General features: G+C 38.3%; 1 protein-coding gene across 2 annotated transcripts in view; it reads left to right on the forward strand.

The window, feature by feature from the left end:
* The first annotated feature begins 11,847 nt into the window (after positions 1–11,847).
* Positions 11,848–18,936, forward strand: part of TMEM39A (transmembrane protein 39A) — a 224,362-nt gene continuing 217,273 nt past the window's right edge. For both annotated transcript variants that reach the window (XM_053705851.1, XM_053705852.1), the window contains exon 1: positions 11,848–12,197. The gene's annotated coding sequence lies outside the window, so the exon portion shown is untranslated. The remainder of the gene's footprint in view (positions 12,198–18,936) is intronic.

Consider the following 18,936-nt stretch of genomic DNA (forward strand, 5'->3'; position numbering starts at 1 on the left):
ACAAGGCCCCAGGTCTAGATGGATTTACCAATCACTACTATAAAAAATAGGAAGATATATTAATACCCCAGATGTTAACACTTTTTAATTAAATATCAGAAGACTCCCCCTTCACAGAACTGGGTTTGGAGGCCCATATAACGGTTCTTCCAAAGCCAGGTAAAGTCCCTAATAGAGCTGAAAATTTCCGTCCTATTTCCCTTCTAATTTCAGATTTAAAAATATATGCGAAGGTGTTAGCAAACAGACTCAACTCAATTCTATCTTGCATAATATCCAATGATCAGGTAGGTTTTATTTACGCCCGAGAAGCGAAAGATAACACCGTCAGGGCCACACATCTCATAAATTACATACAAACACATAATATACCCACAGTGGTGGTTTAAACTGACGCAGAGAAAGCGTTTGACCGCGTCAGTTGGTCATTCCTACGCAAGACGCTTCATATATTCGGAATATGTGACACATTCATATCTAAAATTATGGCTCTCTATACATCCCCAACGGCTAAGATGAGAGTGAATGGTATCCTTTCAGGCACCTTTCACATATCTAATGTGACCAGACAGGGGTGTCCACTGTCACCCCTGCTGTTCACATGTGTAGTAGAGGCGCTGGCGATAAAGATAAGATCAAACGTAGACATCACAGGCATTCATATCAAAGACACAGAACATAAGACATTATTATACGTGGACGACATCCTTTTCTTCCTTACACTCCCTTTAATATCATTCCCTCAGTTAATAAAATAATTAGACCAGTTTTGTGTTGCTTCTAATTTCCTGGTTAATAAAAACAAATCCGAAATGTTACCCTTACAATGCGATGAACAACTTATAACACGCATACAAGACATCTGCTCTTTCTGATTACAAAAGTCCAGCTTGAAATATCTAGGAATCATGCTTGCTTCCTCCAATACAGAAATGTTCTCACTTAATTATAAATCCTTGCAGAGATCCATAGTAGTGGACATGTCCTCATGGCGGTCCCAACACATCACATGGCTAGGCAGAATAAATACAATAAAGATGAACATACTTTCCCGGATTCTTTATTTATTACAAACGCTACCCATTCCCCTCCCCCTATCCTTCCTGACTAATCTTCAAAATAATATTTTTGACTACATTTGGGACAAGCGTAAAGCCAGAATTAACAAAAACCTTATGTGCTTACATATCAAAAAACGGAGGACAACGTAGACTTCGTCCCAGGGGACAGATTTCTGAGTGACTCCCAAGCCATAAATTCCCAACGAGCAGTGATGATGACGCATTTAGGAAATTAACAGAAATTATATTCTCCCAAAGAGTTAACGGAAGGGGGGTTTTCCATATTTAAAGACTGTTTTTTACTAAGACAATGCCACTCATACATCCATAAACACAATGATAGATGAAACCTTTTACGTCCCTTGACCCCATTTGAGGTATTGTGCAGATCCTCTACTCCTATCAGGAGGACACTATGGGCTCGATTTATCAAGCCTCTACGGCCGCAAGTTCTCACAAGAACTTGCTCGCCGTGATTTATCAAGCAGCGGTCACCAGACCGCTGCTTCCCGAAGATCTTCGCCACCTCTACTGTGGCGAAATTCAATCTCCTCGGTCGAGTCCGACCAAGGAGATTACGATCAAAGCAAAAAAGCGGTCTCATTGGAAAGGAAGCCAGGAGAGAGGTGCATAATAAAAGTCCAAAATTTATTCCATATATTTAAAAATGTGAAAGGACACAGCAAACAGAAGACACAGCTGACGCGTTTCCTGCCTCAATGGCAGTTCATCAGTTTTATACTATTTACTGTGATAACCGCAACAGTGGGACTCTTGTTTGAGTAGTATCACAAGTTTACTTATCATATATAACGAAGTTTCCATACACATGCTAATTAAAAATTGGACAGTGTCGACCAAGGAGATTGACAGCTCCTGCCCGCGCACAGCGGGATTGCACGCGAATACCTGCGGGTAATTTCGCCCTGCCACTGGCAAGCTGAGGCGTACAGGGGCACGTACACGTGCCCCTGTACGCCTCAGCATTAATAAATCTAGCCCTTACTCTTACCTACTCTATTCTACAAATGACCCCAAATATTCCACATTATTTAGATAGTTGGGAGAGAGAACTCAACTTGGAACTGACACATAATGATAGGACTTGCATGTTCTCCTCTATTCATAAGATCTCGTCTTCCAGCAGACTAATAGAATTAAATTTCAAAATTATTCAGAGGTGGTACCTTACCCCCTCTAAAATCCACAAAATATTCCCTTCTAGTAACAAGAGATGCTGGAGATGCGGAGCATCCCCAGGAAATATGACACACATTTGGTGGACATGTCCCCCACTTGTACAGATGTGGGAGACAATAGCAAAAGAGACAGTGAAAATGCTAGAAGTGATACTTCCACTAGATCCACTTATTTGGCTATTTAATATCACTCAGAGTAAATTACCTATATACCGAAGGAACTTAATATATATAGCAATTAATAGTTTCAAATCCCTAATAGCAAATAATTGGAAGAATAAGGAAATACCCACACTAAACCAATGGCACTATACATTTAGTCAATTGCTGGACTTAGAGGAATACGCTTATTTGAAAAACAAAAGAAGAGACACATATATCCAGATGAAGGCAATATTGGAAGCTTATATAAACCCATGAATATTACATGCACCTTACCCAGTAGATTATATTTCCACTCACATTACGAAGTGACATTAGAACAGTTGGCGACTATCAGTGAAAGCTGCACAAATGAAGAGTCAGGAGCACCGGTAGATGAAAAAAGTAGCTTTTATTCACTCATAAATAGCTACAAAATAAAAGTTCCAATGCTTACTTGCTTGTTTTAATAAATTCTGTGTGCTCATAGAAAAAGCTCAGGTTAACCAGGTTTTTTCGCTGGCCCCTCCAAGAGGAGACGTGGAGGGGCGAGATATAAAAGACACTCCAAAGGGAAGATACACACGAAGGAAGAAGTAAATGATTTAAAGATCATGAGTATTATCAATTTATCTACATATGTATTGAATAAAACTGAAATAAAAGTTTTGGAATTAGGTCTGGGGTTTGTTCCCACAGTCAGTTTCAATCTTATTAATACATTGTTAGACGTAAACAAACTTGTGAGGAAGTTGACCCTTCACAAGCACTTTCAAAAATCCAGATCACATAGGGATTCAACAACGAATGATTTGGCCCACTTGTCAATAGGGGTTTCAACTCAAGAGGACATATTGAGTTTCGGAGAACAGTGTGATGTTAGGACTCTGTTAACATTGATGGATGATGAGGAATCCAATACAAATGAAACACGCGCTGTTCTACCCAAATTCAAGAAGCCCTCAAAGTTCTACCCTGTCCAGGACAGAGGTTCTGTAATTGAAAAATTTCACTCAAGAGTGGAGAAGGATCTCACTGATTTATATTATCGTGAGAGGCTTTATAAGCAAAATATTACAGTGACAGAACGACAGGCTTTGCAAAAACTGAGTGAGAATCCCAATTTGGTGATTCGCTCAGCGGATAAGGGGGGGTCTGTAGTTATCCTTGACAGAGATGATTTTGTCAAGGAGGCAAACAGGCAACTCTCTAACACTAAGGAATACCGGACATTGAGTTCGGATCCTACAAGAGACTTTCAGAGACAGCTCAGGGATCTAATTGATGATGGTCTCGAATTGGGACTATTAGACAAAGACACTTGTGATTATTTATTTGTGAGCCACCCTAGAATGCCCATTTTTAACCACCTGCCAAAGGTGCACAAGTCACTCCTGGATGTTAGAGGCAGACCCATTGTCAGTGGCATTGGGTCACTCTTTGAGCCTCTATCGGAGTGGCTTGATGCACTTTTACAGCCAATGATTAAACGTCTATCGAGCTATGTTCTAGACACCAAACATGTTCTGAACTTGGTGTCAGATTTAACTTGGCAGGAGGGCAACAGTTGGGTCACCGTTGACGTGAAATCCCTGTACTCTTCTATCCCCCATGAGAGGGGGCTAGAAGCGGTTGACTACTATATGAGAAAGTACTATGGTAATAACTCTACATTATGTGATTATGTGAATAGAGTTACACTTTTTCTCCTAACACATAATTTCTTTGAGTTTAATGGTACCTACTTTCTCCAAATGTGTGGCACGGCTATGGGGGCCAAATTTGCCCCCTCCTACGCCAACCTATTTATGGGTTGGTGGGAGGAATGCCACATATTTGGAGAAGAAAACCCCTTCAAGGACAACATTGTCTTCTTCAGGAGATTCATTGATGATCTCCTGTTCATGTGGAGAGGTAACCCAACAGAGGTTGATGCCTTTGTCGATTACTTAAATAGTAATGACAAGGGGATTGAATTCACCTTTGAAAGTAACAGTTGCAAAATCAATTACCTTGATGTCACCCTTATTGGTAACATAGGTGAGAAAGTAACTTCAACCATCTACAGGAAGCCAATAACAGGGAATACCTTACTTCACGCGAAAAGCTGCCATCCCCAACATGTATTTGGTGCAGTAGCAAAGGGTCAATACATTAGGGTCAAAAGGAACTGTAGCAACCAAGCTCATTATGTGAGGGAGAGTAATGATTTAACACGGAGACTTAAAAACAGAGGCTATGAGCAAAAAATAATCAAAAAAGCAAGAAAAATGGCAGATGGATTAGATAGGAAAGATCTTTTACTACCTAGGGACAAAACTACTGGTCCAATCAATAAACAGTTTGACAAAGGTTCACTCTTCATCACAGACTATTCTATGGAATATGGTGAAGTTTGTGGAATCATCAAGAAACATTTTAATATGCTTTCTGCTGATGATGATTTGATGGATATTGCTAAAACAGGCTGTTATTTTGCATATAAAAGGAATATGACGATTGGCAATAGGTTAGCCCCAACTGAACTCAAGACCTCACAGCAAGGAGGCTCAGCCTGGTTGACAGTGAAGGGAATGCATAGATGCAATTTCAGGGACTGTGTGGCCTGTGAGAAGGTCATTTGTGGAGACACTTTTCAGTCCACAATCACAGGCCAGTCTTTTGAAATTAAAACTTGCATCACATGTAGATCAAAGTATGTGATCTATTTAATCACTTGCACAATTTGTAAGATTCAATATGTGGGTCTTACAACAAGAGAGATAAGATCACGCATTAGGGAACATCTCTCAACAATTAGGATAGGAAGATCAACTACCCCACTAGTACAACATTTCGCACAAAAACATGACAAAGATACTGATAGCTTCAGCTGGACGGCTATAGAAAGAATTGCAGTTCCATCAAGAGGGGGCGATAGAGAGGTACTTTTGGGTAGGCAGGAGGTGTTCTGGATCTTCAAATTGAGGACCAGAACACCTTCAGGATTAAACTCCTCCTATGACTTGATCAACTATTGGCAATAATGTAATTCATTTTAAACCTAATTCCAAAAGTAAAGATCCATAAACTTCCCCACAGCTTGTAACAATGTCCACATTCTTCCCAACACTGCTTTGACTTAGGCACAAAACAGTTTGATGTAAACAAATATGTACCCTTACACGTAGATAAACAGACAAAGTGTAGGGGTTATTGTTTGCACATGTATCAAACTTTGCCACCTAGGAATCCAGTATAGTTAACTCCATTTTAGGATCTAAACAGTAAGGGTATTATGTAAATAAGTAAACAATCTGTATTAATAATTCAGAGGCAGAAATGGCAAAAACACTGTTAGCAAACAAGTTTAGACTGAGTTTAAAAGGATAAGGGTTATGTTTTTTTTAAATCAAGTGATAGAGTACACTTCTATATCTTATTTATAATAATTTTTCATTTTTCATTTTTTATTTTTGAGATTAGCAGCAAGCAACAGTGTAATTAAATGTTAAAAGATTTGTGCCTGTAAATTGTTTTTTGACACACTTATGCATTGATTCGTTCATGAGTTAAAATGATATCTTGATAGGTGTATTGTTTGGCCAATTGGAGAGAGGTACGCCCTAGAAAAAGGGCGCTTGGTTTTAAAACTTTTATCAGCTAAGAGTACGGCTGCAAAGCCGAAACATGTCAGCTGTTTTTTCCTTCTCCAACTTACCAACCAGCTGCTGTCAAGCCCTTAAATTCTGAGCACACAGAATTTATTAAAACAAGCAAGTAAGCATTGGAACTTTTATTTTGTAGCTATTTATGCGTGAATAAAAGCTACTTTTTTCATCTACCGGTGCTCCTGACTCTTCATTTGTGCAGCTATTACAGGATTCCCCACAGTGAGCACGGACACAGACACCAATTGAGTTGTGTGTCTCCTCCCTTCTTCAATCCGGATTGGTCCTACGTTGAGCAGGGCGTGAGCAACTGCACGCAGCTGAGGAGGGTGTGTTTGTTACGCGGAAGCCCGGAGACCCTGGATACCGTCTGATCGGAGGAGGTCTCAGGCGTAAAGCAATTTGGTCCGGATATCAGCCTGACGACGGGGCACCACAGTCACACCCGTGGACTGAACACGGTAAGACAGACTCCAACCACACCATTTGTTGTTCATTTATGTGTAATGCCCTGAGGACAGGGACTGTTTGATTGTTAGATCGCAGACTAAGGACTGAACAAAATTCACAAAAATAATACCGCAGGCCTTCTGTGTAGTTTTTCTCTGTAACTGTGACTATCAGTGAAACCCAAATGTTGGGGGAAATGATAAGAAGATGCTTCCAAATAATTCTGACTAAATTATGCTATGTTATATGTTAAATATAAAATTATCTGTTCAAATTTAATTCACGTTATAATGTTTATGTATGTAAAAAGAAAGACAGCAAATTCTTATATAGACACTTGAAATGCTTGATGTAAAGATTTAATTTTTATTATTGCTGAAAACAAGCTGTAATTTGATTTTTATTCAATAAAGCTGTTTGAAAAAAAATAAAAAAAATTACATTCTCTATCTGAATCATGGAAGTTTATTTTGGACTAGACTGTCCCTTTAAATGCCACGGCCTACCTGAGTATTGTTGCTGACCATGTCCATCCCTTTATGACTACAGTGTACCCATCTTATGATGGCTACTTCCAGCAGGATAATACACCATGTCACAAAGCTCAAATCATCTCAAACTGGTTTCTTGAACATGAAAATGAGTTCACTGTACTCCAATGGCCTCCACAGTCACCAGTTCTCAATCCAATAGAGCACCTATAGGATGTGGTGGAACAGGAGATTCCCGTCATGGATGTGCAGCCGACAACTCTGCAGCAACTGCGTGATGCTATCATGTCAATATGGACCAAAATGTCTGAGGAATGTTTCCAACACCTTGTTGTATCTATGGCATGCCACAAAGAATTAAGGCAGTTCTGAAGCCAAAATGGGGTCCAACCAAGTACTAGCAAAGTGTACCTAATAAAGTGTCCGGTGAGTGTATATGGAACAGAAATATAACAGGTCACGTAGTGGTTCTAGGCATAGACAATGATGAAAATTTTCTAAGAATATTACTTTCTCTGATAGTGAGGTTGAGTCATCAGAGGATGTCAATTACTCCAGCTGTGAGGATATTAATAAGTCTATGGAAGCCCCTAGTATTCCTCACACTGATATACATGTGGCCACAGCTCTAACAGATATAGTTGTCTGTCCAAAACTAAATATGTTGTGACACCTACTATACATTCGGCCGCCTCTAGCTCTAGGATTGGAAAAGATAAGGCTAGTTTGGATAACTTTTTTCCATGGTGACCAAACAAATAGATGGAGGGGTCTATACGACCAACACAAGACAAATATTCACTGAGAGGCACATGCATTGCAGGACCCATAACCAGGGGAGTAAGTAGACTTCACAGCGCCCAAGGGAAAAGGCTGTAGTGGGCCCTCCCCCATTACTGCCCATTTGCAGAAGATGAACCAGCAGCCACATAGGAGAATAGGGAGCCACTTGATTTTGACTAGAAATTATTCTTCCCTTGTATTTAGTTTATGTCAGAAGATGAAGCCTTCCTATTCAAACACAGTGACAGGTTTTTCTGTGCAGTAACAATGTGGTGGCCATCTTAGAAATATTACCACTATATTGTAAAGACAAATCCATACATTTTCCTTATAATATAAGCTCTTTTTCGAAGGGGTGCACACAGAAATGACACAGGATGGAGCCGATTCCATCCATGGCAAACAAAACTCTTACGCTTAGCTACATCCTTAGCTTTTGCTAAGCGCAAGAGCTTGTTTGACACGAATAGGAACAGCGAGCCACTGGTGGAGTACTTTGTGAAAAACGCCCACGCCACTACGAGCCCCTGTGCAAGTGCCTGATTGGAGTTTGGTGAAACCAGAAAGTTTCAGAGGAGATGTTCAGTGGATAGGAGCGCCTAGCCATAGGGAGTCTTGCTGGTAGACTCTAAGGGTCTAGGCTGCTTGATCCAACACCTTGCCTGTGTTTCACATATTGTGAGTGATTTTCTATTACATTTATCACCTCTTTTGCCGCTAATAATACATTTTTTATAGCAGTGTTATACATAGTTGCAAACGCTGCCATAGACTGTTGTAGACACGTGCACGCTACTAATCATGTATAAACCCACCTAGGTTTAGTTTTCAAAATAAAATACCAAGAGAACAAAGCAAATTTGATAGTAGAGGTAAATTGGAAAGCAATTTAAAATTGCATGCTCTTTCTGAATCATGAAAGTTTAATTTTGACTTTACTGTCCTTTTAATAGTTTATGGCAAAAAATAATTTAGTATCATTTTTTATTGTTCAGCTTTTGTGTAATAGTTTTGAGTCCCCCTTAACAAGCAGAAGTTTGCATTTCCAGTAACTAGAATGAGAAAATACAAAATTTTCAGAGCTAAATTACATGAAAAGGGGGCAACATAAACAAACATATTGCAAAGTTGTTTAATGAAACATAACTGAACATTTTATATAACAACCTCAAGGTGTTTAACATCCCTTAAAGGGGCAGTAAACCTACAAAATAATGTTATATAATTCTGCACATAGTGCAGAATTATATAACATTATCTTAGCTCAAACTTTATGCAACATAATATTGCAGCTAAAATTTGATTATAAAAGAGGATTTTTCAGACCACCGCTCTCTACTGAGTTTTCAAAATATTTGAGTTTTTGATATATTGGAGTTCTTGATAGAACACCGGCTTCAGACACTGTGTCCCACCCATATATCTGCTCAAATGTAAACTTGAATCAAAAGAGGAGCGGTATAACAAATATACACCTAGATTATGAGTCTTGCGTTAGCCTTAAAAAGCAGCATTGAGAGGTCCCAACGCTGCTTTTTAACACCAGCTGGTATTACGAGTCTGGCAGGTACAGGTGTACCGCTCACTTTTTTTCAGCGATTTTAGCATACCGCAAATCCCCTTACGTCAATTGGGTATCCTATATTTTCTATGGGATTTTCCTAACGCCGGTATTACAAGTCTTGGAAAAAGTGAGCGGTACAGCCTCTCCTGTAAAGACTCCTACCGCATTTAAAAGTCAGTAGTTAAGAGTTTTATGGGCTAACGCCGTAACATAAAACTCTTAACTAAAGTGATAAAAAGTACACTAACACCCATAAACTACCTATTAACCCCTAAACCGAGCCCCCCCCCACATCGCAAACACTAAAATAAAGTTTTTGACCCCTAATCTGCCGACTGGACATCGCCGCCACTTAAATAAATGTATTAACCCCATAAACCGCCACACTCCCGCCTCACAAACACTAGTTAAATATTATTAACCCCTAATCTGCCGTCCCTAACATCGCTGACACCTACCTACATTTATTAACCCCTAATCTGCCGTCCCCAACGTCGCCGCCACTATACTAAATTTATTAACCCCTAAACCTAAGTCTAACCCTAAAACTAACCCCCCTAACTTAAATATAATTTAAATAAAACAAAATAAAATTACTACAATTAAATAAATTAATCCTATTTAAAACTAAATACTTACCTATAAAATAAACCATAAGATAGCTACAATATAACTAATAGCTACATTGTAGCCATTTTAGGGATTATTTTTATTTTACAGGCAACTTTGTATTTATTTTAACTAGGTAGAATAGTTATTAAATAGTTATTAACTATTTAATAACTACCTAGCTAAAATAAATACAAATTTACCTGTAAAATAAACCCTAACCTAAGTTACAATTACACCTAACACTACACTATCATTAAATTAAATCCCTAAATTAACTACAATTAATTACAATTAAATTAAATAAACTAAATTACAAAAAAACAAAACACTAAATTACAGAAAATAAAAAAGAAATTACAAATTTTTATACTAATTACACCTAATCTAATCCCCCTAATAAAATAAAAAAGCCCCCCAAAATAATAAAATTCTCTATCCTATACTAAATTACAAATAGCCCTTAAAAGGACCTTTTGCGGGGCATTGCCCCAAAGTAATCAGCTCTTTTACCTGTAAAAAAAAATACAATACCCCCCAACAGTAAAACCCACCACCCACGCAAATCATGAAGATCGATCAAGTTTACCATCACTATGTTTATGGCTTTCTTGCACACAACAGAGCTGCACTATCAGCCTGTTAAAGGGACACTAAACACGTTGTTGCAACATTTTTCTACAGTCTTCTAATAGCATAACATATCAGCATAGTAAGAACTATATTAGAAAAGATTAACACCTTGTTTGCTGCAATTATTTTTCAGTCAAACTCCACCCAACACTTTTCTTATTTGGAGGAGCCAATTGTGAATTCTCTTAGTATCCTTTGTTGAAAAGCAGTGACGTAAACTCAGGAGTGTGAATGGGTATACGTTTGCCAGAGCTCTAGATGGCATCAATTTTTCCTGCCAAGTAGTGCTCCAGGCATGTGCACACTACCTACCTAGGTATTTCGTCAACAAAGAATTCCATGAGAACAAAGCAAATTTAAAACAGGTACATTGGAAACTTTTTAAAACTTGTATGCTCTGTCTGAATCACAAAAGAAAAAATTGGTATTGCATGTCCCTTTAAGGGATAGAAATGTCACAATAGAAATGTGCATTTGAGGTTTAAATAGAAGTAATTGTGCAATGCATTTTCATTTAGAGGTTGTTACTGTTTGTTTCAGTGGCATATGCACATATGCTGTAAGTGCCCTATGCACAGCATCCATACACCACTTCCCAGTCAGCAGCAGTTTGTATAACACAAAGAAGGTTTTCACTGACACAATACACCACCAGCTCTCTAATCAGGCATGGTGTTCTTATGCTGATTCTCTAGTCACATGCAGCATATGTGCATATGCTACTGAAACACTGACACAATACACCACCGGCTCTCTAATCAGGCATGGTGTTCTTATGCTGATTCTCTAGTCACATGCAGCATATGTGCATATGCTACTGAAACAGGGATAACTTTTGCTAGAATCATTTTACCAATGGGAGTATATTACAATAATAATTTTATTTAAAGTGCTTCAATATACTTCCATTATTTATTTTGCCCCCCTTCTATAATTTACTTTTAAGACTTAAATTACAGAAAATGGGGGGCAATAAATATTTGAAGTATATTAAAAAGTTTTTTTACTGTGTATTTTAAAAGTATTTAATATTACTTTTATTTAAGTGTATGGAAACCGTTACTCTTTATGGCACTGTTTTGTTCCATTCCCTGCTCTGCTTCTGAGGTACATTCAGGTTCCAAAATAACTAACTCATCACTGCGTGATGTAACAGAACTGGCAAATTTTGCCTCTACCAAGATGGCGAATACTCCTTTGCCAATAGCAGATCTTCCTAAGTGCTGCTGCGCGGCCTGTCGCACTGTGATGACGCAATCAGCTTGCTCTGCCACGTCTCTCCTGGGCAGCTGCGGAGAGTGAGAGGAAGGGAAGCCAGGAGAAGGGAAAGTGAGGGACCAGTGATAGTGGAGCTGCTGGCAGTGTGTGCACGCTCTCCGTGAGCCAGAACCCTGCAGCCCCTGCATCCCTCGCATGGACTCACCATGCACAATACAACTTCCCTGCTCTTTCTGCTAGTCTGACACTGCACATCCCCAGGCACTCCACAGCCTCCTGTGGTGCCCATCTGCATCCCCAGTGTGTCCTCGCTGCAGCCTCCCTGAGCTCCTGGCAGAGGGCAGGGAGGGATAAGGGAATCCCCATCTGATGACTGAGCAGCTGCAGCCCCCTCATGTGTGAGTATCCTCTATTCTCCATACATCTACGTTTATATTAAAACAGCATAATACAATCACGGTCTTTAAGCGCACTTAAACTACTTGGTTAAAGCTGTTGATGAAAGGGTTAAAGCTGGTCCCTCACCCCATTTCATGACAGAGGTGTTGCTGAAACAGGCAGCCAAGGGGTTAAACAAGAGAATGCTGTAACACACTGCATAACAAAGTAATATATGTAGTGTTTGGGAAAGTGATAAATGGTCATTACATGGTTAATGTTTCTGAACCAAGTGGCTCCTGCTTTATTTTATTTTTTTCTTTGCAAATAAGTCACAATAAAAGTAACATCTGATACTTTCCTTGTGAGGGCCAGTGACAGGCTGGGGTCCAATGCAATGCAAATGCCTAATTCAATCTTTGGTTGTATTATTCAATAGATTTATTATTAAAAAAAATATATGCTAAAGTCCTAGAAAAATGGTTTGTCAGATTGATTTAATCATAATCATCATTTTATTGTGCATCCCCCAAATACAGATGCTTGTAAAAGTAGCCCATACAAATAATATGGGTTTTTAATGTTAAAAGGACAGTCTACTTCAGCATTTTTATTGTTTAAAAAGATAGATAACCCCTTTATTAACCATTCCCCAGTTTTGCATAACCGACACGGTTATATTAATATACTTTTTACTTATGTATTACCTTGTTTCTAAGCCTCTGCAGACTGCCCCTTATCTTAGTGCTTTTCTGAGACTTGCATTTTAGCCAATCAGTACTGACTCTTAAGTGTTATCTATATGACACACATGAACGAGCAGTGTCTAGTTGTCAACATTTGTCACAATGCACTGTGATAAGAGGCAGTTCAATGGCTTAGAAATGAGCATATGAGCCTACCTAGTACCTAGGTTTACCTTTCCACAAAGAATACAAAGAGAACAAAGCAAATTTGTTGATAAAAGTAAATCGGAAAGTTGTTTAAAATTACATGCCCTATCTGAATCCTAAAACTTTAATTTAGACTAGACTGTCCCTTTAATACTATTTTTTAAGTTATCTGGTTATATTGAGTTCATTTTAACTGATTTAAACAGTTTTGTATAGAAAAATACACAATTTAACAAGGTTGTGTTATTTGTCAGCCTAAGTCTGTCTCATACAATAAAAGTATTTTCTTTAACTGATTTGATGTCAATACCATGTACATGTAAAACGGCTACACACTTGGTATTATTTACTCAGGAGCCTGTTCATAGCTGAGGCCTTATCAATTGATGGCTGTTTATTGTCAGTCTACTGTCCCTTGGCTTCATGTCAAAGCTCTGTTGACAATATAAGAGGAGTAACTGACGGTCACAAAACCTAAAACTTGATATGATTTTTATGGCCCTTATATGATTGCCAGAGGAAGAACAACCTAAGATTGATTAGCAGATGTGATGTTTTGTTAGACTAAACTTGAGCATTGTGTTCTGCATATGCTGCACAGCTCTCTTCTGCTTTTTGTTTTTCTAGCAGATATGTTTTGGGAGGTGCATATAGAATTAAATTGAGGAAGTCATTTGTAGTTGTGTGTATGTGTATAGCATTTATTGAATACTAATTGAATAGTGTGGTGTGCCAGTTTTAAACTAAACATAGCACTATTGCTAATATAAGTTAGTTTAAACAAGTTTTTAAACTCACTGGCAAGTGAAAAGAAAGCTAAAACTGCCTTGTTTCACATTACAGCAGGGCTCCGGTCCCTAACCCGCTGTATGAGCGGGGTATACCTGTATGTGTGTATTTACTGCAAAACATTGTGTACCCACAATACTTCACATTTCTAGTTTCAGATCAAACAAAAATAAATGGCACTTTTGTACGGAGAGTAATGCAATGCATAGTTGCCACTAGTTCTTCTGTCCTTTGTTCACTAACGATAAAGAGCTCTAAGGTGAGAACAAACAGGCGCAGTTATCCAATGGCTTCAGATAACAGCTAGTCTTTGCATTGTGCATCTGATTGTCAAGTCTGCTTGCTAAACGACTAGTATTTGCCAGCAGGTGTCTGATAGAAGACAAGGACACAAACTAAACGGCAAATTAACAACAGATGCTAGTGTTATTATCTCGTATACATTTTAGCTTGTGATCTTGTCCCTTTGTGTGTACAATGCCATACTGCACATGCGCCACGCTTGGCATTTGTAAGATAGAGCACTAACCACGATGATCAGATATTAGTACTCAGATGGTTACGTAAATGACCAGTGTATCTTAAAGGGACATGCTAATGCAAAAATGACTGGCTTGGCACGCAGTAATTACTATTCAACATGCCACCTTTATGTATCTGACTCTGCAACATGCTCATATTATTTAGCTAATATCAATGTGCGTCATGATCTATGTGGCACATTTAATTTGGTTAAATTGTTAGGTACACATTACCCAATTGTATCCATTATGCGAACCCTGTATTACCCAGAGGTACATATATAACATAACATATATGCAGATTTTTTGTGGTTTGAAATATTTTCTGCTATATAAGCTGCCTAATATTACATGCCCCTTGTTCAGAATGTACTGAAGGCTGTAACAATCATGTTGTTTATTATGATCATTTGTATATATCTAAAGCATCACCATATTCTGTAGAGCAGAGTACATATGTGATCAAGAAGGGTATACCATGAACTATAATTATACATGTTTTGCTATCCAGATGGAATGATTTATAATACTAATTAATACAGGATAGGAAGAGGTAGACTAAGGAAAAGCTTTAACTTAAAATTAAATTTCCAAGGGGCTAACCTTGGCCTTAAACAGATATGAATTAAATGGTTTAGCTAGAGCTTGCAATTTTATGGGACTTTTTAATTTATTTCTATTATTAAATGTATTTTGTTCTCTTTTTATCTTGTGTTTACCCCTACCCTGTACGTTGCTGGCCTTTCTATGGAGGTGCCGCTTCCAATAGTGCGGTCTCGCCACCATCGGCAAGACTGCGCTATTTTAGCAAGCCCTCCGGAGGGTCTAATAGCACGGTCTTTCCGCTCCCGTAAGCCAATGACGTAAGCTTGTGGTAAGACCGTGCTATTATAGCCACACTATCACTTAACGACCAGCGACGTACATAATAACTAGGCTAAATATATAACTAGGTAGCCTCAGTAGCAGTAATACTAGTGGGAGCTAGCCGATGATTTGTGGCTACACATATGTCTTTTGTCATTGGCTCACCAGATGTGCTTAGTTAGATCTCAGCAGTGAATTGCTGCCCTGGAGTAATCTTATTATTGAGCTGTTGCTTTCTTTTTGCACTTTTAAAAGTCTGCAATATGGCAGCACTCTCACTATTGCTATTATGTGTTTACCCATCAGCAAAAGCTCCGGAACTGAACTTTGCTGCAGAGCCATTCTGGGTCTGTGTATATCACTTGCCATGTTCAGCTCAGGACTGTCAGTGTAGTGCCACTTTAGAGTTGACTACAACAATAGGTTTAGCCCATTTGCTGGGGTTAAACTAGGGTTGCCACCTCTGCCATGTTTTCCTGGGCCCCTATGTGTTACACATGCTGCAGGGTGTGCAGAGGGGAACATGAATTGCGCTCCTGGGCAGCACTGTTCATGTTCCTCCCTGCAGCATGTGTAACTCATAAGTGTACAGGAAAACATGCTAGGTGGCAATCCTAGGTTAAACACATAGGTATAGGCAAGCAATAGTGCAATAATACAAAGCTCTAACGTATTATCCAGTAATCTAGTCTTTCTGCAAGATCCCAGCAACAGCATAATGTGTCAGTCTCACAACCTAACTGCAAATAAAGACCACAACCCAAGCTATATTGTTTTGTATTTTCCTTTGCTCACATTGTGAGACCTTTTCAGTCTGGTTAGCAGTGAATGGCCGACACTGTCCAGATTGTATTTTGTAATAAACAATTTTGCTTGTTTCTTTGTGCATAATATGTTGATATAAAGAAAATGAGAATATGTAACTGACATACAATGTTAGTAGATGGTTTGTCTTATATCTTTAGTACCAATGTGGATGTTACCTACACAATTCTATAATACGCTCTGAGCCCACTGCTATATACAGATTAGGTAGCAGTTTATTCTGCCTATTCTTTACCAACACCCACAGTATAGTTGATGACTTCATAACAAGAGATGCTACTTTTGATGTGTGATGGAAACTGCATCCTACTACATGTGATTCTCTCACTACAAGATAAAGGCTTCCGTCTACTGTTGCTGAATTTAGTTTCTAGGCAGCCTAGCGACCTTACAGTTGTTTTCTGGGGCATTCCCAGTAAAGGGCTTCTAAACACCCTCTATAGTAATACCTCTAATACTGTATCTTTATAACATTTACTGTCTGCTAGTGGTGACTAAGGAGTTAAACTGGGACTGTGGCAACTGAGCTGACCACAGATTCTTATCAAACTTACAATGAGCTTTGTTATAGTGTTTACAAGAAGTATTTTTTTTTTTTTTTAAAGAAATAGTAAACCCCAAAATTTTCTTTTATGATTCAGATAGAACATACAATTTTAAACAACTTTCCAATTTAATTCTATTATCAAATTTTCTTCATTCTCTTGTTATCCATTGCTGAAGGTACAGCATTGCACTACTGACAGGAAGCTGAAAATATCTGTTTAGCCAATCACAAGAGACAAACGTGTGCAGGCACCAATTAGCAGCAGCTCCCACTAGTGTAGGATATGTGCGTATTCATTTTTTAACAAGGGATACTAAGAGAACAAAGCACATTTGAAAATAGAAGTGAATTTAAAAGTGTCTTAAAATGACATGCTCTATCTGAATCATGCATGTTTAATTTTGACTTTCCTATCCCTTTAAGCTTCATAATTTTACGAATTCAGCTATATTTTAGCCTTGCACACATTGCAGTTTTTATTGCTTTTTCTGAACGTTTGTAACCGTTTTTTAAAGGGACGTACTGAACAGAATTTAAATTTGCATGAGTGCATTTCACTTTTGAAAAGAATTATTTTTGCAATATTTTTTTATTTGCAAAAATGATTCTAGTAAAATTTATGACAGCTCATATATAAGTACTTTGCACACTTGTATGTATTTGCCATGCTTGCACTGGGAGTCAGCTGTGGTTTGTATGATGTATGTCGCTTTAAATGGACTTAAATTTTACCAACCCTTTAAATTAAAATTTCCAGACGGCAACTCTTGCGTCAATGATAATGCACAGCATAATGTTTTGTGCTTGGCCACGAGTGAACCGCGGACATTCCAGTATTACATTTTTTTGTTTAACACACTGAATACTTAAATAATGCACCCTATACTTTCAATGGGAAGTGGTAGTAGGGTGCTTATTTTTCTCGTATTACAAATCGGCAGTTGTGTTTTGCTCAAGCACAAATCTGAAATACCCCTTCTCTTAGACTATTGAAAACCAGGTATTAACTGTTTTTGCCTGCTATTGTACATCGAAACCATTGAAGGTGTATAACAAAGAACTTAAAGTGATGGTAAATCCAAGCATATTATAAACGCTAGGATTTACCATCACTAAAAATAAACATTAGTTTAAGTCATCACTTACTAAAAAAATGCTGTCACCCTATCTGTGTGGCAAGTATATCTCTAACTTGCGGCCTCTGGCGCCCACGGCACAGCCCTCTTCTTCAGTGAGGTGATGTTTCTATCTCTAAACCAATAGCTGTGCGTGTCAACTGACATCCTAGCACAGCTAGAGGTGGAAACGTCACCTCATTGGAGAAGAGCGCTGTGCTGTGGGCGTCCGGAGTCGCTGAATTTGAGATATACTTGCCGCACAGGGTGAGTTTAACAGCGTTTTTTTAGTAAATGATGACTGAAACTAATGGGTTTTTTTTTTAATGATAAATCCTAGCGTTTGTTATATGCTTGGATTTACCATCACTTTAAAGAGACATTCCAGCAAAAATCAACATGGATGCATTTAGGTTTTGACTAGAAGCAGTTTTGTAATATAAATGTATTAACAAAAATGCTTCTAATAAAATCTATAGCTTTTTCAAAAGTGTATTTAAGTATGCACTGTGTACCATAATTTTAAACACAGCACTTGCTCAGAGAGACTAAGGTTCTTGTACCATCTAATAATGACTCAATTTGTTAATTGCAAATATGATACAAGCCCCACTGGCGCTCTGAACAACTGCAGTACTTAAAATGCTTATAATATCTAGCTATGCTTCACGTGCACGTGCAGAGAACAATTCTAACACTAAATCAGTGATGGCTAATTCTAGAAGCCTTTTTGCCAATACACGTATATTGCAAATATGTTTATATTCAAAGATGTAATTAATCTATGCACATTTCCATTTTGACTGGAATGTGCCTTTAACCAAAACCTCCAGCACTTGAGCGGAATTATTGGAATCGGCTTTGTGCTAACGCGTTATCAGACATGAATTTCAGAGCAGTGCTTTATAGAAATGTATTACGTGAGGTAAATTACATACCTGCGCTATCTGACATAAGTGTAGCACGCACTATACTACTGCGTGCACGATAAATGGTAACCACGGACTTGTAATGCTAATGCAGAAATGCAAGCGATATGGATTGCGCTTCATAGCATTTAAAGGGACAGTGTACACTAAACTTTTTCCCCCGTTAATCCATTAATAAATATAGTCCACCCAGATTACACTGATATATTTTGCAATACATATATAAACTGTTTATCCTCCCTTTAATTAGCCAGACTTATATCACAGTAGCTG

This window comes from Bombina bombina, chromosome 3 (assembly GCF_027579735.1).
Source record: "Bombina bombina isolate aBomBom1 chromosome 3, aBomBom1.pri, whole genome shotgun sequence".
NCBI lineage: Eukaryota > Metazoa > Chordata > Amphibia > Anura > Bombinatoridae > Bombina > Bombina bombina.